The following is a 21,910-nucleotide window of genomic DNA, read 5'->3' as shown; positions in this document are numbered from 1 at the left end:
GAAAAGCATAGATGAGAGATGAGATAGAGGGAGATTTTTCACTGTATGACTTTTCGATATGCAAGGCATGTGAATGTATTACCTGTTCAAACATACCAGTTTAAAAACAATTCCAGATGGATTAAAGATCTAAATTTAATAAGAAAAAAATAGATTTTGGAAAACAAAAATGAGTATATTTATAACCTCAGAAAAAGAAACCATTTTTTATTTGAGAGGCAAAAAGCCCAAAGCATAAGACAAATATTGATAAATTTAACTATATTTAATTTTTTAAAATTTAAGAATAACAAGACTCCTCGTAAAATTAAAATATAAGTCCTATATTGAGAAAAGATATTATAAAACATACAATGGACAAGTCAACAGCAAAAAAATAAAATAAGTACATATGACTAAGCCAGTGCTTATTTTTCTAAGCAAATGATATGAAAAAGGAATTCAAGGAAGCTATCTCAATGACTAAAAAATATATATAAAAAGGTGTTCAGTATCACTAGGAATCCTGAAAATGTATACTAAAACAACAGTGAGGGGAATCCCCTGGCAGTCCAGTGGTTAAGGCTTCGCCTTCTAATGCAGGGGGTGAGGGTTCGATCCCTGGTCGGGGAGCTAAGATCCCACATGCCTCGTGGCCAAAAAACCACAACATAAAACAGAAGCAATATTGTAACAGATTCAATAAAGACTTTAAAAATGGTCCACATCAAAAAAAAAAAGAAGGGGAAACAATAGGACCCCAAGCCCTTCCTCCATATCCTTGTTGCTTAATTGGTAGTTCAACGTGGCTTTCGCAGTTCCGATTCTGAGTGAGTGCTATCTTTGATTCCCCCCTCAACATGATGAGCATTTCTGAAAAGGTATATACAGTGAGAGAAGAGAGGGGTTGGGGAAGAGGGAGGAGGAGGAAGCGGAGGAGGGGGAGGGGGAGGGGGAGGGAAGGCGGGGGGGGGGGGAGGGGAGGCGAGGGGGAGGGGAAGAGAGGGAGGCTGGGTGACCAGGGTGAAGATAGGGAGGAGAAGGAAAAAACCAACAAGGTTTACAAATATGCACAGGTTAGGAAACAGTAAGTAAAATTTGAGGTGAAAATGGTCTAATGTTTTTAATATGACTTTATATTAATTAAAATTTAATATTACTTTAATAAACACTTGATTTGTATTTAGTTGATGATGGATTGGTTGGTATTATGTGTGTGTGACTATAACTACAAGGAAGCACGTGAGGGGCTGTGTTTGTGGTTCAGTCCTACCTCCCAAGCCAAGGAATAGCCACACCCCCTTATTTGTGCCTTGATTTGAAGCATGCTAAATGGCTTGTTAATAACCTTTAAAGATGTGGTTTATTCTGGTTTTTTGTTGATGTGTTGTTTGTTGCTAGGACGAAGAGTTTGTACTTCATAATCACGGGTTGAATTTATGGACTTTCAGTGAGTGTGGAGAACATTAAACTTTAACTGGAGAATAGTTTAAATGACTCATTTCAGCTCCTGATTTTTACAGCCTGCTTCACTTTCTTATCCACTCCAAGAAGCTTTAATCTAACTCTTAGAATCTGACTATAAGTATGGTGATTCACATGCAATTTTTTTTGCATTGTATAAAGAAGTCGAAAGCAAGAAGAATTGGTCAATACAGAAATTATGTGGCATCCTTTTGTATTTTATAATAATATTAAGGGAGAAATTCTAACCAGGGCCTATAATAATTTCATTTAAAAATTACAAATTAGCAATATAACAAACTAATAAAATGTATCCAAACTGAAATACAGATTAGAGAAATCAATGACAGAGATATGCGTTCTCTCAGGTTCTCTTTATAACGTACTGGTTTCCACTTTTACAATAGTTTGGTGATGAAGCATCTCTCCCTTGCCTTGGATCACATTTCTGTTTATGAAATTTATGAACTTAAATTTTGTTATGCTCTTTCCACGTAATTCTTCTATTTCTACTTACAACAGCACTAAAACTTCTGTTTACCGGTTGACTATATCTCCCCACATTGATGATTTTTCTGCATCAATACAACAGTTGATTAAATAGGTTATTTTAAAAGGGACGAACATTCACTTCTTTAGACTCTAATGGGATGCTTCAGTATATGCTTATCACATGTGTTACACTTTCTTTGATACCGTTCGTTATTATAAATTTGTACCTACTTTGTTTTTATATCTATCAGCCACAAGTTTCTTTGTAAGGTAGTCATGCAGAAAATATTTTCCAGCTATTAGAAATCAGCATTCGGGTGTTTCTCCATATATATATCCAAAATAGCATTAAGAAGTGTGAACATTGTTTGGTTATTTCATTGTGGATCTCTTTTTATTGTCTGTGTTCTCTGGGTGTTCATATCATCACTCAATTTAGTATCATCTGTGATTTGAATTAATGTGCAGTGTACCTCTATGTCCAGACCAAAAATAAAAGAGTTAACATTCTTCTGAGATACTTTAAACTGAATGCAATTTAATATACAAAAAAAACTGTGAGGGGATTTCCCTGGCAGTCCAGTGGTTAAGACTTCGCCTTCCAATGCAGGGGGTTTGGGTTCAATCCCTGGTCAGGGAGGGAGCTAAGATCCCACATATCTCATGGCCAAAACACCAAAACATAAAACAGAAGCAATATTGTAACAAATTCAATAAAGACTTTTAAAATGGTCCACATAAAAAAAAAAAAAAAGGAACAACAACAAAAACAACAAAAAAGAAAAAACAGTGAGAAACCATTTCACACCCATCTGACTGGGAAAAATATAAGGTCTGAAAATATCAAATGTTGGCAAGGATTTAGGGAAATGAAAACTATTAATACAATGTGGTGCTAGTGTAAATTGGCACCACTTAGGAAAGTCTGTCAGTCAAGGAGAGTCTGTCAGTCAGGGTCCTCAGCTGCAGGAAATAGAAACAAAGTAACTAATTTAAACATAAAAGGTGTTTATTGAAAAACATTGAGAGCTTACAGAATCTCCACAAAGGCTGGATAATAGGCTTGGAAAAGGCAAGAACAAAGTCAAGCTTTGCTGACAAACTAGAGCTAAATTTATGCCAGTGAATCAGTCTGGGAAGCCACCCATGCCACTAGCAAACACAACTTCTTGTGTCACTAGCTTCAATTTCAGAATCCTGGGAGGAGGGTTGTCAGGGAGTTGCGGCAACTGTGAGCTCTAGCTGCCCAAGCAGGTGGCAAAGTGAGTATCATGCGTTTTCAGCTTCTTTAATGGGAGGTGAGCTCTGCCTCTATGAAGTCATAATAGGAGCTTCCTCAAATATAGACAGAGGACTCAGATACAGGGCAGCCAAAAAAGAGCAAATGTCCGTAGAAGAGAACAATCTATTCCATGACCAGCAGTTCCATTTCTAAGTATAAACCCTAGAAGTTTTTCTCCGTGTGTACGAGAAAATAGTTGCTTGTATATTCCTTGACACATTGTCTCCAGAAGGGAAAAATTAGAACTAACCCAATTTTGTTCATTAGAAGGCAAATGAATAAATGGTTTAGTTATACAATAGGATACTCTATAGTAATTAAATGAGTGAGCTACATGAATCAACATGACTAAAAAACAAAGTTGTAGAAGAATACATACAGTATGATACTATTTCCATAAAATTTAACCATATACAAAATTACAGTATATATTGAGATAGATATACTAATGAAAGTATAAACACATGCATGGAAATGATACATAGCTACTTCAGGATACCTTTGGGAGAAAGAAGAGGATTAGGATAGGGTGGAACTTTAACTGTAACATTTTATTTCTTCAAAAAAAAAAGCTAAATTTGGAAAATATTAAATTTTGCATAGTGAACAATATTATTATTTCACCCAGATCCCTTTGGATCCCTTACTGACCTCAACAAATCACTTGCACACAACTTTCTGCCTCAGGTCTGCTTCTGGGAAATCTGACCTAAAACAATCTATCAACACAAGCTCCTATTTCCCCCCAATCTTTGCCCATAACTCTACCTTCCCTCTGTTGCCTCTTGGTGAATGTGCACGTTCAGATCTGAAAACCCAAATGGGGTGGGTTTTCATTCCTTCTGTTTCTCCAAACCTGTTCTGTCATGGTCAACTAAAGACTTCCATATTGCTAAATCAAGGGCCAATTTTTTTTTTTTTTTTTTGCGGTATGCTATGCGGGCCTCTCACTGTTGTGGCCTCTCCCGCTGCGGAGCACAGGCTCCGGACGCGCAAGCCCGGCGGCCATGGCTCACGGGCCCAGCCGCTCCGCGGCACGCGGGATCCTCCCGGACCAGGGCACGAACCCGCGTCTCCTGCATCGGCAGGCGGACTCTCAACCACTGCGCCACCAGGGAAGCCCAAGGGCCAATTTTGGTTCCCAGCTTATTGGGCGATCACTTCCCTCACCCTGAAACACTTTCTTCCCTTGCTATGATAAAAGTTTGGATTATTGTTCAGCAAATACTCATTCTCCTCACCCTTCCACTGTAGGTTGAATATGCTTCCCACTCCCCTCTGATGTTGGATTTGGCTATGTGACCCACTCTAGCCAATGAAATATTAGCCAACCCGATGTGAGCAGAGGCCTTAAACGTGCTTCAATAATGTGAGCAGAGGCCCACAAATCATGTGGATTTTGGACTGCCTCTTGTACCCCAGTTGATCTTCTCCAGGTGGCTGCTGACTCTTCAATCTGGGTTCCAGAAATAACACACATGGGACAGACTTAAGCTGAATCTGCAACCTAAAGCAGAGCCACCCAGCTGAGCACAGCCTAGATCTGCTGAACTGCAACCAATCTGCTGACTCGTGGGCATGAGAACAGGTATACTGCTATAAGCCACTGACCTTGGAGTGATCTGTTATACAGAACTATTGTGGCAATAGCTGACTAACACACTTGCCTTCCAGGAAACCACACTCTCCTGATTTTACTCAAATCTCAGGACTATTCCTCCTCATTCCCTGATGGCTTAACAGTGGGGTGCCCCAGGACGAAGTTCTGAAACCTCTTCTCTAGTCTCACTCACGGTGCTCTTCGCCATTCTCAGACCAGACAATAAATAAATATCATGTGGAAGCTCCCAAATTTGTATCACCAGGCCAGACCTCTCTCTTGAACTCCAGACTGGTATAACCAACTTCCTACTTGACATTCCCACTTGGATATCTAATAGGCATCTTAAATGAAATCAGTCCCACAAACAACTCCTGATGACCCCACCCACCTACCCAATTGCCTTCTCTCAGTCTTCCTTTTATTAGTAAATGGCAGCTCTCTCCTTCCAGCTGATAGAGGAAAACACCCTGGAGTCATCCTTGACCTTTTTGTCCCGCCTTTCACACCCCACATCAGATCCTTGCGAAATCTTGTTGATATTACCTTCCACTCCACTCCAACAGCTCTGGCCTCCTTGCCATTCTGTGAACGTGATCATCTGGGGCTCGCTCATGCCCTGGGCCCTTAGCCTTACAGTTCCCGATGACTGGAATGCTGTTACCCAGATAGACACACAGGCTTGCCACCTCAGCTCTTTACAACTTTGGCTCAAATGCCTCCTTCAACTGAGGACTTCCCTAGCTACTTTAACAGTGCAACTCCTCACCTCCCCACCTCCAGAAGTCCCTATCCTCATCCCTTCTTTTTTTTTTTTTTTTTTTTTTTTTTTTTTTTTTGTGGTACGCGGGCCTCTCACTGCTGTGGCCTCTCCCGTTGTGGAGCACAGGCTCCAGACGCGCAGGCTCAGCGGCCATGGCTCACGGGCCCAGCCGCTCCGCGGCATGTGGGATCTTCCCAGACCGGGGCATGAACCCGTGTCCCCTACACTGGCAGGCGGACTCTCAACCACTGCGCCACCAGGGAAGCCCCTCATCCCTTCTTTATTTTTCTTCACAGCACTTATCACTACATGAACACTCATATTGTACTTGCTTATTCACCTGTGGTCTGTCATCTCCAACTAGAAGGAAGGTAAATGAAAGTACGCTCCCCAAGAACAGAGGTGTGTTTTCTTTTTGGTCTGTTTTGTTAGCTGTTGAATCTTCAGAGCCTGGAACATAAAAGCATTGAATATGTATTTGTTAAATGAATGAATCCATTTGATCTTTTGCATACTTGAAATTTCATAATTGTATATAGATGGGCAGATAGTGACAAATGCAAAGACAAATATTGTTAAGCAATTGTCTCTAGTTCCCAGTAGCCGAGACTACCAAATGACATGGTTTTATTATGAAAGCAAAGTTTATCTAAAAGGAAGGAGAAATCTTTAGTTTCACTGAAGCTGGGATTCTCTTAAATTTGAGCTTTCATGTTTTTTGCTTTTTCTTTTTTTTCCTGAATGGCTACTATGGGGGCTCTCAACATTTTGTATAAAACATTTAAAATCTCTTGTTGATGCCATAGGATTAGGTGATGATAGGCAACTACCTGTATGTGAGGAAAACATGCTTGTGGACCACGGAGTGTTCTTCTTCCTACCCTCCCTCCCCGGTAGTCTTTTTTTTTGTGATTTTTGTTGTGATTTCATGCTCAAAACTCACAGCACAAACTCACAGGCCAGGTTTGTGAGGTGCGTGGGCCAGGACTGCAACCCCTGAGGTTATTTTTCCAGTTTCTAGAAGACAACTCAATTCTAGTTCTTGATTTTTGCCTCCTGCACAAGTAACTCCTTTCCACTCTTATTTTGCCCGCCAGCTATTGATGCCAGGATTCCAAAACATGAGAGCGGTTAGGAGGCTCATGATCAAACACAAAGCCAGGTAAGGTAAAAAATAATGGAGCGCGCATTCACACGCCTGACATTCCTCCTCACCCCACCACTCAAGCCAGCCGTGGATGAGGAAAAGTCAGTGTGCCAGAGTGTGTTGGCTGCAGCAGCAGCTGTTACTAACCAGGGCAAAAAAGTTAACTTAGATTATATACAATTTCCTCTTCATTGCTCTAAAAGCCCCCTTCACTCCCCAATATTTGAGGCAATTCTCCAGTTTTTAACAAGCAGGGGATGAAGCTGACCCAAATTGGGCCTCTCGCCGCCGTTGGGTCTGGCTTCCATTTCAGATAATGAATTAACCCTCCGAATAGCCTTTTCAGTAGCAAGAACTCCCCTTTCTTCTCTCTCTCCGCCGCCAGCCTCACCCTGGGCCAGGTTTTCCTCATTTCAGATTTTTCTGCAACTCAATCCTGAGTCATGCATGACGACAGTTTTCACACTATTTATGTTAAGCCTCGAGATGACCTCAGGTGATGACATCTGCGCTCAGAAAGACATGTAATTAGTCTGGATCTCCCCGAGCGGTCCTCGGTCCCCCGTCCCGGCCATGCTCCGAGCTGTGGGGCGCCGAGCCAGGCGGAGGTGGGGCGACCGAGGCCGCGCGCCCTTCTTGGTCGATCCCTCCCGGGAGGGAGGCTCCTCCCCGCGGTCCCTCGCGAGTACCTGGCGGCGGCGGCGGCGGGTGGTCAGGGGGCGGTGCTCCGCGGCGTCACGCGGCGGGGTGGGAGAGCGGGCAGGTGACACCCGGCGGCCTCCGCCCCTTTTCCAGCTCGGTCGGCGGCCAGGGCTGCAGGGCCCGCTGTGAGGAGCTCCGCGCTCGCGCCGCCGCCCGCCGCCGCCCTCTGCTCCCGCGCCCGGGCACTTGGGCTCAGCTCCTCGCGGGGTGAGTGTGGGGCTCCCAGGCGGTGGGCCGGGGCCAAACTTTTCCGAGGCGCGGAGGAGAAGGGATGGGGGGAGGGAGAGAGACGCCGGGGGCAGGGGTCGGGAGCAGCCCGGTGGAAAGAACTTGGGCGCGGCGCGCGGGTAGTGGGATGCGGGTCCCGGAGACTCGGGAGCCCGGCCAGGCCCTGCCTGGACCCTGGCGGGCGCTTCGGAAGTTGTCGCCGCGCCGTCTGCGGGTGCCCAGGGTCGAAGCCCTTCCCGCCGGAGGGAGGGGCCGCCGCGCTCACCTGCACCCTCCCTGGGAGCCCACCGCCGCCCCCAGCATCCCAAAGGGACGGTGGTCCCCGCCGCCTCTGGGCTTTGAGCCTCTCCCGAGCGCTCCCGCGGGACAGGGCCCAGCTGTTCCGGGCGGGAGGACAAAGGTGCTTGCGGGTGGGACTGGGAGGGAGAAGGACCTGCTCGACCTTGACCTCCGAGGTCGCTTTCCCAGCTCCTGGATTTGGGCTCGCTCGCCCACCACCCCCGAATCCCCGAGCCCCTTTCTTTCTGCTTTTTCCCCTCTGGGGCGCTTTTGTGTCCTCGAGGCCGGAATGAACTTGGGGCGCTGCTCTTGCAGCGGGCGCTGCCTCTTTGGTTCCCCGAGCTGCATCCTGTCCCAGCGGCAGCTGCTGGCTGAGGAGAGTGATGAGTACACAGCGGTGGAACAGGTCGTGCCGGAGATGGAAATCGGAAAGCCTGTTGTTTCATCTTACCGGGTATCGCTGGTTAGGAAATGGGCCTTCTCCCCTAATCAGCCAGCGCTGATTCAAACTTACCGGATGCCGAGAGAACGCTGCTCTTTCGAGCTCCCTTGGGAAAGCTGCGACAGGAAGGATACGGTCTCTACCCCTGTCCTCTCGCTGTGTGGTTGGGAAAACAAGTCGCACAAAGACTGAAGAATAGTTTTGGCGAGCCAAGCCTTTTTCCTCTTGCTGAGCTGTTCCTTCGAAAAGCATTTTCCTTTAACCTTGTACTCGCAGGTTACTCTTTATTTCACTTCTCGCTTGTATGGCTTAACTGCTGTGAAAGAGTCTTCGATACTTTGGGGGTTGCCTCTGCCTTCTTAGCCATCACTTGTTTGTTAATTCCCTTATTTTGTAGTTTCTGCTTCTACCACTGGCCAGGAATTGTTCTCCTCAAGGTCACCGACGATTAAAGAAAATATTTTTCCCCCAATGGCAGACATTTATCAAATGCTTCTGTGCCCGGCACTGTTCTAAGAACTTGTATCAACTCTTTTAATCCTGGCAACAATCCTATGGGGGTAAATAAATGATAACATTATCCTTTTACGGATAAGGAAACTGAGACACGGGAACTTGCCCAGGACGCACAAGTAGCAGGTGGAGATTCCAACTCAGGGGCCCTGGTCCAGTGTTGAGGCTATTAACCACCGTGCATACTGCCTCACCTAGAGTTCCTTTCTTCATCCTTACTTTCTTGAAGTCCTGTGCTTTTTCATGTTCTCTGACTAGGCTCTCAGCCTCAGGTCCTTCTTTTCCTTCTTGTGTGACTTTGTACTCATTTAGGTTTTCTTTTCATAGAATTTTGTTACTTAGGTTATCACTGCTACTTACCCACTTAAAGATTCTGTGCTTTCCATGTATCTTATTCAGTTTTAGTGTAGCATATGTCAGTGCATACTGTAATATTCCATTTGGACTTGCCCTGCTTTGCCCCAAAGCATTTCTAGTTAGCGTCATTTATGTCAGCCTCCCTCCCCTTTATTGTAGTCACGCAGGTGCAAAATAGCAGTCATGTGTCACATCACACTTCTCCCGATCATGAAACCTCTTCTGTCGGCTTTTACCTTGTCTCTTCCTTCTAGCCTTCCTCATTCTCACCCCCGTTCCCTACTCCTCTTCACCAGTCTCCCACTTCTCCACTCCTGAACATTCATTTATCACTTATGTCATTTTTCTTTTTACTGTTGGTTAGCTTCTTTCATAAATGTTCATGTCCACAGAAAGATTGTTAACAACTTAAGACTTTAACTCTTCAAGCCTTACAACTAGTAGTTGCTTGATAAATGTTTGCAGAATATGATGCAAGATGAATTAATATAGCATATATTGGGTGGGTTGAATAATGGTGGAAAACTTTTCGAAATTTTTAAGCTGGGTTTTACAGGGTGTTAAGGATGCGTTGGTAGACGTGGGGGACCTGGCAGGCTTTGTAGAGGATGGGCAGGGAAGCCTCTGCCAACTCCATTGCTGCAGATAGGAACCCAGCTACCCTGGCTAAACATTCTGTTTAGAAGGGTAAGGAAGTAGGGCCATATCAGCAGAGAGCCATGAATCCTAACCTCATCCTAGCCAAACAAAATATGAAGCCACCCAGAGTTATAAGAAAAACCCAATTTCATTGAAAAATATAACACATACACAAAAATGCATAAAACATAAATGAAGAGATTACCACAGTAGATATGTTTAGCAGTGGAATGACTGTCTTCTTCTGGCAGTAGATATGATAGTTGAATGAGACTGCAGAAAAGCCAAATGGGAATCTTTTCTCGAAACCTCTGTATAAGGTAATGTGGTCCTGGACTAATCCTGAGAGGCATTGTCAAGGAAGAATTGACTGTGTTTGGGGAGGTTTGAGGCGAGGAGAAAAGAAACTGGAAGGAGGTACCAAAACGGTGAGATTGGCGAGCCAAGAAGAGCGTTTTGACCCCCTGAGCGTGAGTCGATCACACTAAATATTTTGCCATTTTACCTTTGTCTCTCTCTATTTATTTACTTATTGGCTGCGTTGGGTCTTCATTGCTGCGCGCAGGCTTTCTCTAGTTGCGGCTAGAGGGGGCTACTCGTTGTGGCAGAACGCGGGCTTCTTACCGTGGTGGCTTCCTTGTTGCGGAGCACAGGCTCTAGGCGCGCAGCTTCAGAAGTTGCAGCATGTGGGCTCAACAGTTGTGGCACACAGGCCCTAGAGTGTGTGGGTTTCAGTAGTTGTGGCTCACGGGCTCAGTAGTTGTGGCGCACGGGCTTAGTTGCTCTGTGGCATGTGAGATCTTCCTGGACCAGGGATCAAACCCATGTCCCCTGCATTGGCAGGTGGATTCTTAACCACCTGGATTCTTAACTGCGCCACCAGGAAAGTCCCCTCTCTCATTTTTAAAATGCATGTTTTCCTACATCCTACTACATATAGAATTTTAGTATATTGAGTTTTCCTTATAATACATAGTAAGCATTTTTCACCTATATTTTCCAAAACTCCTATTATCTGCCTTATATTCTAAAAATTGTAATGTAATTTCCTTAACTAATCCTCTGTTGTTGGATAGGTATATTAGCAACAGTTATAAACAACTTAAGTTACAGTAATGTTTACCTTTGCAGTTATGTCATTTTACAAATTGGGATTTGTTTCTTTATGCTAGAGAGTGAAATATACTTAAAGCCTCTGACCTCAGGTACTTACTGGTCGAGTTGAAGAAATAAGAATTTTTCTAGTTTGTTTAATTGCTTATTCTCCTTGGTGTGCTACATGTGCAAACATCAGTTTTAGAATATAGAAGAATGCTGTTTACCAAACAAATAATTTTGGAGCCTTTGTATATACAGTAGCATGTTAAATTGAGAACTAATCTTGAGTTTCAATAAAACACACCATATAGCATGGAAAGAAGCATGCCATAAACATTTTTAGAGAGGAATATATCTTATATGTATTTCTGTGACTCATCCAATTCGGACCATTCACATGTTATGAAATAGCTGAATACTAATGCAAATTTAGCACTTCATAAGATTGGTCTTTTTTTTAAAATTGAGATTTTTAAATTATTCCTAATTGATTTAGATATATTAAAAGCACATGTCATTGCCTTGACAAGTAAAATTATCCTTTTTGTTAGTGATAAATATTTCTAAACAGACCATTATTCAGAGGAACTAAGTTACCATATAACATATAACTCATAAATGTGCCATATTAAAGACAAATCTTCATCCACTTGGAGAAGCAGCACAAGCCTTAAACACCAGCAGCCCAGCTCCTTTGTCCCCTCTAATATAAGGTATAGGGCAAAACCTAGCCAAAATTAGGGAGTTTCAGAAGTTGCATACTCAGCAAACATTTGAGTGTCAGCTTTGCGTCAGGCAAAGTAGTCGGCAGGGTGCTGAAGCCCATCCAGATCTATGTGGGCTCAAGGTAGGTAAACACTTAGAGTACAGTGTGGAAAACTGTGATTAACACAGAGGGTTGGGGAAGCCGAGCAGAGAAAGGCAGACAAAGTTGTCCTCCTGAGCTGAAAGAAGGAAGACTGGGAGTTGGGGCAGCAGAGAAATGGGATGAGGGTGGGAAATCAAATTCAGGCTGAGAGAATGCAGGTGCATTCAGAGAACTGAAAACACTGTAAAATCACTGCAGAGGAGGATGTGAGAAGAGGTTGCCTAGGTATGCAGAGCTGGCTTACTGAGAGCCTTGATTCACCTAGTAAAGATTTTGGATTTTATCCTACAGACAATGAGGAGCCAGTGGAGCCCTTTAAGAAGGGAGGGGAGGGCTTCCCTGGTGGCGCAGTGGTTGAGATCTTGTGCCACAGGTTTATAGAAAGCTCAAGCCTGCATTTAAATTTTTACCTGCTTGCTGAAAATCATGAGGTGAAACGTTTGGGCATCTTTTAGACATCAGTCATAGTTGCAATCAGGCACTTTCTGTGCATTTTCTCAGGAATTGTCTAAAGCCAGCAAGGTCTGCACCAGAATCTTCACGGCACACATGGGTGCAGAAAAGTGAAGAAAGGTGCTCAGTTGAAGCAGCAGAAAGGGTGCTCAGCTAGGGTACACGGTTACAAGTGCTAAGCCAGGATTTAAACCCAGGTATGGTTACGACGTTCAGGCTCTTCCCCCTCTGCATACTAACTCAGTGGGTTGATGATTTAGAGCGTATGAGAGACACTAGGGCTCTGATATCCAACGATGGTTTTGCAAGGGCATAAGGACAACCATAAACGTAAACCTGATTTAGACGTTTTAGGGTCAGTGGTAGAAATGTGAGAACTAGAAAAAGAGGGTTGGCTAGTTGTCCCTCAACTAAATACAGCCCCTCCAGTCTTCTGCTCCTTCCTTTCCATGCCCAGTTGTGGGATTTTGTCTTAATAGCACATTTGTGATGTATTTGTTTGCTTATTCTAATTCAGTGGCATAACATGGACAGAACAAAAGGAAAGGCTGCTTGTATTTAAGGGGGACTTATCCAAAGTCTGTCTGGGGCTTCTCTGCCCTCTCCTCTTCTTTCCTTTTTCCTGCCTTCTCTAGGCAGAGAGTGCTGTGTTGGATCCTGTGAGCCAAGAAGTTTTATGTCTGAGAACCAAACAAAGTAATGAATGCTGACTTCACATTTTAATGTGAGGTCTGCTCTTTATCCTTCAGTTCACTAGAAGGCACACGCTTATACCTTCAGTCTTTGAAGAATTTCTTTGAAAGTCTAACAGGTGTGACTTTAACCTGAAGAAAGAAAGAAGGTAGAAATCACATTCTTAGGAAACCAGAGTTTAATTACTGATTATTTAATAGCTTATTCCTGAGCAAACATGGAATTTAAAAACTTAAGTTGTGGGGCTTCCCTGGTAGCGCAGTGGTTGAGAATCTTCCTGCCAATGCAGGGACACGGGTTCGAGCCCTGGTCTGGGAGGATCCCACATGCCGTGGAGCAACTAGGCCCGTGAGCCACAACTACTGAGCCTGCGCGTCTGGAGCCTGTGCTCCGCAACAAGAGAGGCTGCGACGGTGAGAGGCCCGCGCACTGCGATGAAGAGTGGCCCCCCCCGCTCACCGCAGCTAAAGAAAGCCCTCACACAGAAATGAAGACCCAACACAGCCAAAAATGAAAATAAATAAATAAATAAATATTTTTAAAAATGAAATTGTGAGACTCACTATTCATTGTTTAAAGGGAGGGGATAAAAGGATAATAGATATGATATTAAACATAGTTAATATTTTTAAAATTAAAAATAGAAATATTAGGTTGAACACATGCAATTGCCGTTTCTCTAGGAGAAATATTTGTATACTGGCAATTACGTATGGTTCATCCTAATATAAAGACAATCCTCTTGACATCTAACCAGTAGACCCTATGAGCCCATGCTTCTCATTTCCCCAGAAAGCAGACCCAATGCTGCCCAAGCATGATGAACACCACTTCCTAGCAGCCTGTTCCCTGCTCTGATGGCTGGCTCAGTGGCTGTATTTATTGCAAACTTGTTGGTGCCCGTTATGCTTGTTATTGTGATTAGATAATTTAAATGTGTGTAAATCTATAAAGTGCAAAAGGGAAAGAGTATTATTGCTTCTGTGAAAGGAATGTTGAATTCTTTGAAGAGATTCCATGAAAATGAGTGCCTTAAAAAGTGGGCAGGAGAACTAACTGTAAAGAATTGGAGAGAGAATTGTGAAAACTTGAAAGATAATATCCTGAGCTTGCTTTACAAGTTTCGTTTTTGTTTTTTAGTTTTCAATCCACTTAGAACATTAAAAGTGGAAATTGTAGAAAATAAATTCTGAGTATGGTTTACATGAGAAAAATATTGGGGAGGAATTCTTCCTCAAAGAAAATCTTGGAACTACTTTGGAAAGTTGGCAGTTAATACATACTTACATGTCTCAAGGTAAAGTACGTGTTTATGGGGTGTACATAATTTTTCAAAAAGTATTTAATTTATTTTGTTGGCTGCTTTGGGTCTTTGTTGCTGTTTTGGGGCTTTCTCTAGTTGCGGCGAGCGGGGGCCACTCTGTTGCGGTGCACGGGCTTCTCATTGAAGTGGCTTCTCCTGTTGTGGAGCACAGGCTCTAGGCACGCGGGCTCAGTAGTTGTGGCTCGCGGGCTCTAGAGCACAGGCTCAGTAGTTGTGGCGCACGGGCTTAGTTGCTTCACAGCATGTGGGATCTTCCTGGACCAGGGCTCAAACCCATGTCCCCTGCATTGGCAGGCGGATTCTTAACCACTGTGCCACCAAGGAAGCTCAAAACATCAATTTTTAAGGTAGTATTTTTTTCCCCTAGAAATGAATTGTAAAAGGGATTTATTTATGAGGTAGGTTCTTATAAAGAGGATCTTGAATCACTTCATGTATAATACTTTCAATAATAGTTTTGGTAAAGATGGAAAGATATTCTTTAAATTAACATTGGTTCTTTAAAAAAATTTTTTTTTAATTAAGTTAAATTTTTATTTGGCTGCACCACACAGCATGTGGAATCTTAGTTCCCTGACCAGGGATCAAACCTGTGCTCCCTCCAGGGGAAACATGGAATCTTAACCACTGGGCTGCCAGGGAAGTCCCGTAAATTAATGTTGGTTCTTGGTTAACTCATTTATTATGGACATGAATGAAGGTAAACCCTTTGAAAGCAATTCTCCAAAGGTGCCAGGGCTAGGCTAATAAAGTTTAGGTTCTTATAACAATATACAATAACAACTCATATTAGGTAGATCAGGGTATTTTTAGACCTGAGATTGGTCTATGGATGGGCATTAGAGGGTCCATAAATTCTCCAAAACATCAGGTTTATGTATACACATCATCTCTAGGGAGGTAGCACATAGCACCATGGTCTCAAAGGTTAAAAGCTATTGATTTAGGAAAGAAATGAAATAAAATATATAAAATGCTTAATAAAGTTTAACGTATTGTATACGTGTACAAGGATTAGCTTTTAATGTTAATGTTGGAATTAAACATATAATGTTGACATGAACCAACTGCGTAGACTTCATCCATGTTACAAGGACACAGTACCGATTGTGAGGCCCTAGAAAAGAGAGATCTCCTTCGTCCATGGCAGTTTTCACTTCTGTTTTCCTGGTTCTCTGGGAAGAAAGGTTTCTACTTATTAAGTGTTAAATCAGTATTCACTCATTTATGAAATAAACATTGGCTATTTTCTATGTGCTAGACCCTGGAGATATAGAAATCTAGAAGTGAACTCCTCTTCTCATTTATTTCTTTATCTCATGCCCACATCCAAATTAGCAGCGGTCATGTCAGCTCCGTCCCCAAAGTGTATCCTGAATCCATCAATTCAGTAAACTCCTAATCCTGCTGCCTCCCTACCATCAATTCTCTACCAAGCAAGCAACTTAATTTTTAAATCATAAGTCAGATCATGTCACTGCTTTGCTTAAAAGCCTCTGATGAGAGTTTCAGTTTTATAAGATGTAAAGAGTTCTAGAGATGGATGGAGGTGATGGTTGCACAACAGTATGAATGTACTTAATGCCACTGAACAGGGCACCTGAAAATGGTTAAGTTGGTAAATTTTTATGTGTATTTTTATTTTTATGTGTATTTTTATGTGTATTTTATGTGTATTTTACCATAAATACCACCAGGTATTTACCTGGTGGCGCAGTGGTTGGGAATCTGCCTGCCAATGCAGGGGACATGGGTTCGAGCCCTGGTCTGGGAGGATCCCACATGCCGCGGAGCAACTAGGCCTGTGAGCCACAACTGCTGAGCCTGTGCGTCTGGAGCCTGTGCTCCGCAACAAGAGAGGCCACGATAGTGAGAGGCCCACGCACCGCGATGAAGAGTGGCCCCCGCTCTCCACAACTGGAGAAAGCCCTCGCACAGCAACAAAGACCCAACACAGCCAAAAATAAATAAATTAATTTATTTTAAAAAATAGTCATACACACGAGTTAGACGAGGTTCTCAGAAGAAACACATTTCGTGTGTATAGGCTTTAAGTGAATTCAAAGCAATGGATTCCTTCTAGGACAATAGGCTTTAACAAGAAAGCTTTTTCTTTCTTTTTTTCCTTTTAATTCCATTTTTGTATACATACCTGCTGGCTCGTATGCCTCTGGCATGGAGAAATTAAGGGAGCAGTGTCTGCATGTAAGATGAGATGTGATCAATATTACTGATCCATGTATAGCCTGGGGAGGGGATGGGGAATTCCTGTCCCGAGGTGGCATAGAGCTGTGCTTTGCAGCATTCTCATACAATTGGGCAGAGTTCACACCGCAATGTTTACGGGAGCAGGAGGGATGGGGAAAATAAACTTAACTCTACAAAAGCAAACTCTAATGCATGCAAGGATCATTAGGTTGGCAGGTATATTAATAAGTGAAAAATCTGGAAGTGTAATGGTAGAACATAAAGCTTTTACTGCTTCTGTTTCAGTGCAGAAATGTACTAGCCCATATGCTTAAGCGTATGGCCCACAAATTGAACAATTTAATGTTGACATCATATCCATGATATTATGTGGAGTTTTTGCTAAGGGGAAACTAACTTGTCCAGCCTAAAATGTTTCTTTTAATCTGTATTCTGTTCTTCTAGTCATGCCATTAATAGTGCTCATGTTATCAATTTCCCCCTTTATTGAAAACAATAAACATTTATTTAAAACAATTATAATCCTTCTGGGGGCCCTGGAAGCACAATGTGGTGATCATCTCGCTTTTACTTTTTTAAAACATTTGAACTATGATTTTGCTAGAAATAGGAGGCCCATTGATGGAATGTTAGAGGAATGGAAACTGACAATGTGTGAAGGTTTAGAGGCAAATACATACATGTAGCTTGGAGTGCTGATAGCTAATATACCATTGTTTCCACTAACTCGAAATAGACACATTTAATCTTGAAAAAAAAATAGTTATACAACAACAACAACAAAAAATCTTTGATGGTTTCCCCTTGTACGTGGAATAAAAGCCTGGCTCTTTCACTGAGGCCTCAAGACCCTGCATGCCCACGTCTCCGAGTCAGCTAGCATCCCCCTCCTCCTTGTGCACTGCTTGCTACTCCTCTGACATACTGTTTGTCCCTGCCTCTGGGCCTTTGCCCTTGCTGTTGTCTCCTGCATGACTGTCCGCCCTTAGATCTTCTCAAATGTTCTAGAGCTTTCTGGCTACCCTTCTAGTGTTGCTGCCCTCTGCCTCTGGTGACCCTATCACATCCGTCTGTCATGTTTCCTTTCTTCATAACCTTTGCCACATTTGTCTGATGTTTGTGTTTATCTTTGTTTACTTATATGTCTTCCCACAGAAAGTAAGCTGTGTATGGGTTTAGTTGCTCCACAGCATGTGGGTTCTTCCCAGACCAGGGATCGAACCCGTGTCTCCTGGCATTGGCAGGTGGAGTCTTAACCACTGCACCACCAGGGAGGTTCCAAGTCAGCAGTTTAAAATGTTCTCATAAGGTCCCATACTATGTACATTTAATATATTTTCCTAAAGCTATAAATACTTTATCCAAAGTAGAATAAAAACAAGACAATTTTAGGCATAAACTCTGTTACATTAATAAAGCAGAATAAAACCATTTATTTATCTGGGTTTTTATGAGTAGTAGAAATAATCTTTATGCTCTTAAGAGTACATGATAACTTTTAAAGAAAAAAAAAGCAAAATTCTAAAAGTCTCTGATGAATGTATTCCTATTTTAGTTATTGTGAGGGTGTAATAGAATTTAGAGAATAGCAAGAAAATTTACTTGGCCAGGAGAATTGCTGGACGATTCAGGTTGCTGGCTTGTCACTGTCTGTGGAGAGGAAACTAGGGTGTGAATCAGGGAAGGTTGATCCCTTGGTCCATCACAGAGCCTGGACAGGTGTATGCTGTATGGATGGAAAGGAATGAGAAAGGCAGAGAAAGTGAAGGAAAAGTGAAGAAAAGGAAGATCTAGAAGAAGGAAGGGTAGGAGGCTAAGGTTTGGAGCCTGGAAACATGGGTAGATTGTGGTGTCAAAATTGGTCTTAGAGGGCTTCCCTGGTCGCGCAGTGGTTGAGAGTCTGCCTGCCGATGCAGGGGACGCAGGTTCGTGCCCCGGTCCGGGAAGATCCCAATTGCCGTGGAGTGGCTGGGCCCGTGAGCCATGACCGCTGAGCCTGTGCGTCCAGAGCCTGTGCTCCGTAATGGGAGAGGCCTCAACAGTGGGAGGCCCGCGTACCACACACACACACAAAAAAGTTGATCTTAGAGAAACTGGATCAGGGAAAGCTTTTGGCTGAGATACTGGTAATTCCTTTGTTTTTATTCCTTGGTAATCATTGCACGTTAAGTGAACAAATTACATGCTCATTTGTAGAATTTGAGACTTTTAATCAGTGGCTTTTTCTGGGCAGTTCCTTCATGATGGGGCATTTAGAGATTTAGCAATTGTTGATATATTTCAAAGATCAGATGGTTGAAACTCATAATGGTAGATAAAGCCAGAATCATTAGAATTTCTCCCTCGCCTCTCCTCCCCCACCAAGGGAAAAATCCTTGGAAATCATTTAAGTATTTCCTGTAAAACTAACTGGAAAGGAATTGTCTTTCTTTGTTTATTTAGAAAGACATTTGTAAATATGTGCTGTGACCACTTTTATAGGGCAGTCATTGTTTTAATCTTGCATTGGTCTGCAATTTCTCTTTGATGTTGAGCTATTGTTTGAAAGGGCCATAGCTGGAGGCACCCACACTGAGATAATATTGAACTAAACTCTATTTTTCTATCCAGATAAATAGTGGGGGGATACGTTTGTCTTTCTAAGTTGTTAATTCTAGAATCATTCATATCAAAATTATTTAACTTAAAAATTAAGTAATGATATTTAGCAATACTATACTTTATTATAAATGTATTGTATTTTACATACATTATGCATTAAATCTATTTGTCTCCTAGCTTAGGAATGTAACTATATTTTTCCCTGGGAAAATCTTTTCTTCAGCTAAAATAATCAAATTATAAATTTTGTTCTCAATTGGAGATGTCTTTTGCAGACATGGAATAAATGCAGATCCTCTGTTGTCCTAAATCTGTGTTACTTTTTAATTTGTGAAACAGCACTGAGACACCTTAGTAACATTTTATTAGAACTGAATAAAGAATATGGTGTAGATACAGGAACAAGTCTGCTAACCCAGGGGCCATTTATTATGAAGTTTCATTTTGCAAAATGCTATTGAAAATCAGTAAGAAAGCAGGGAGATCATCCCTGAGCAGAGAAGACAGTGTCCTGAAGTCCATTGAGTAAATCTGTACTTGACCGACAGGGAGATCCTCTGGTTTTTAATCACAGCCCATGTAGCATTATTTTAAACATTCCGGCATTATTGGTTATCTAGTTTCTCATCCCATAGCAGATTAAGGGCAGCAAGTTAGAATGAATGGGGTCTTATAGAACCAGGAATGCTGTTAACAGACAATGTAGTGGCTAACAAGCTGATAGGGAGGAGACAGGAAATACATCAGAAGCAGACATGGGTTTTGGAACTTTTTAGTGTAGGGCAAAGGTCCATAGCTGTAGACATGGATAGGCCCAGAGAGCAGTGCTGTGATACTGCTGCTCTTACTAATATCCCTGAATCTCATCCAGAGAGTTTCAATGTATAAGATGGTTGAAATCTTTTAAAAAATGTTTTACATTTTTCTATCAGAAGCACTTTTTTGAAGTGATTACACCTACAGATAAGCATTTCAGTATCTAAAACATTCACTTCTATGGAACGCTGCAATCCTGGATGACGCTGGATAAATGAATTGTATCCAGAAATAGAAAGCAGGATGAATTAATTTAGTCTTTACTGTTGGTTACTTTTCTTATCCATACTTCTTTTTGAGGCCCATTTGTTTTTCTTCCTTTTATGGGCTTATCTGTATCTTTTAGAGATGTGTGCTATTATGCACATGTGTGTTATAATACTTTCCCTATGTTCAGATTTTTTGTTCTCTCTAGGAGTCATCAATCCACATGACCTACCCATCTACTCTGGGTACCATCTCCCTCCCCTGATGGGGCTCCATTTCCTATTCCCATCCCCACCCAGAATGAACCTGTTACTGCCAATTCTGGCTTGTCTCAAAGGTGAAGTATTTGAGGTCAGTTGATTTCCACCCTTCCTCTCATGATTCTTGGTTACTGCCTATAAGAGATACGCCTTACTAAGTATTACAGCCTTTCTGTTGTCTCCTCCTACAGTTAACCACACCTTCTGTCTTTTATCCTTTGAAACCCTGTTCCACTGTGTTCAAACTCTATCATATCTGCAGTGCTATCACCTGCCAAAAATAACTGAATCGTGGCTCTTCCCCTTACCCCATGCCCACACACTCCTTATGAAAAGGTTCATCCATCCATCTGCTCAACAAATATTTGCATGTCTGACACATCCCAGGCACCGTCTCAGGTGCTAGAGAGGCAGCAATGCACAGAACAGAAAAAGATCCCTGCCCCCGAGGAGCTCATATTCCAGAGTGTTATTGGGGAGTGCAGGGAATCAGACAATAAACAAATAAATATAGAATGTTGGTGAAGTATATAAAAATAATGATGAAAAGTGCTATGGGGAAAAATAAAGCAATAAAGACAGGGAAGTGCATGTTGATGGGGTGATAAAGGTGACATTTTAGCAGAGATCCGAAAAAAGTGAAGGAGCATGCAGGTATCTGAAAGAAGAGAATTCCACATTGTCGGGACAGTGGTTTCAGATGCTTTGAGGCAGGGGTGTTCTTGGCGTGTTCAAGAAAGGACAAGGAGCCCAGTGTGGCTGACACTAGCTAAGTAAGAGAAGAGGTGAGAGGAGGAAGGGTCAGAGAGGTAGTCAGGGCCACTTATAGGAACTTTGACTCTTAGTGTGAGTGAGGTGGGAGACATTGGCGCATTTTAAGCAGAGAAGTGACACGAGTTGGGTGTTTTTATTTTGTTTTGTTTTTTCTTCAGCGTGATGAATACATTGGAGATGGACAAAGGTGAAATCGGGGAGACCAGCTGAGAGGCTATTGCAGTAATTCAGATAAGGGAGGACCACCGGTAGAATGAAAAGTGACTTGGACCACCAGTAGAGTGAAGAGTGCTTGGATTCTAAAAATATATTTAGGAGACAGCGTTGCCAGGATTTGCTGATGGGTTTGATGTTGGGGGTGAGAGAAATGGAGGATTTTTCTCATATTCAAAGGTACTACATATTTGGATGGACTGGCTAGAATTCCCCTATCTTCCCATTGCGACATCTGAATCAGACTCTTACTTTTTCACCTCCATGAGCAAGTAAAACAAAACTCTCCTTTTTTGGATGCCTCCCTCTCCAGCTTTGCTCTCTGCCTTTCTTAAACCTCTTTGTCCATCATTTCCGTCTTCAGTCCCACACACATTGTGGACTTTGGCATCTGACTTGATTTGGCATCTCCCCATCCTCTTTCTCTGGGAGACTTCAAAACCCTTTCAGAGGCCATCTACGAGTAGTCTCATCAGACAAAGTTTGTTGTCTGACCCAACTGTGATAA

The 21,910-nt window shown here is 42.6% G+C and overlaps 1 protein-coding gene across 2 annotated transcripts in view; it reads left to right on the top strand.

Moving 5' to 3' along the window:
- Nucleotides 1–7,283: 7,283 nt before the first annotated feature.
- ELOVL7 (ELOVL fatty acid elongase 7) overlaps nt 7,284–21,910 on the top strand; it is a 69,779-nt gene continuing 55,152 nt past the window's right edge. Inside the window, exon 1 of one of the 2 annotated variants that reach the window (XM_059060982.2) lies at nt 7,284–7,636. The gene's annotated coding sequence lies outside the window, so the exon portion shown is untranslated. The remainder of the gene's footprint in view (nt 7,637–21,910) is intronic. The other variant, XM_059060981.2, reaches the window with a different exon arrangement.

Source organism: Kogia breviceps, chromosome 4 (genome assembly GCF_026419965.1).
Source record: "Kogia breviceps isolate mKogBre1 chromosome 4, mKogBre1 haplotype 1, whole genome shotgun sequence".
NCBI classification, from domain to species: Eukaryota; Metazoa; Chordata; class Mammalia; order Artiodactyla; family Physeteridae; genus Kogia; species Kogia breviceps.
The sequence above is the reverse complement of the archived record's forward strand: the minus strand, read 5'-3'. Positions and strand labels throughout refer to the sequence as shown.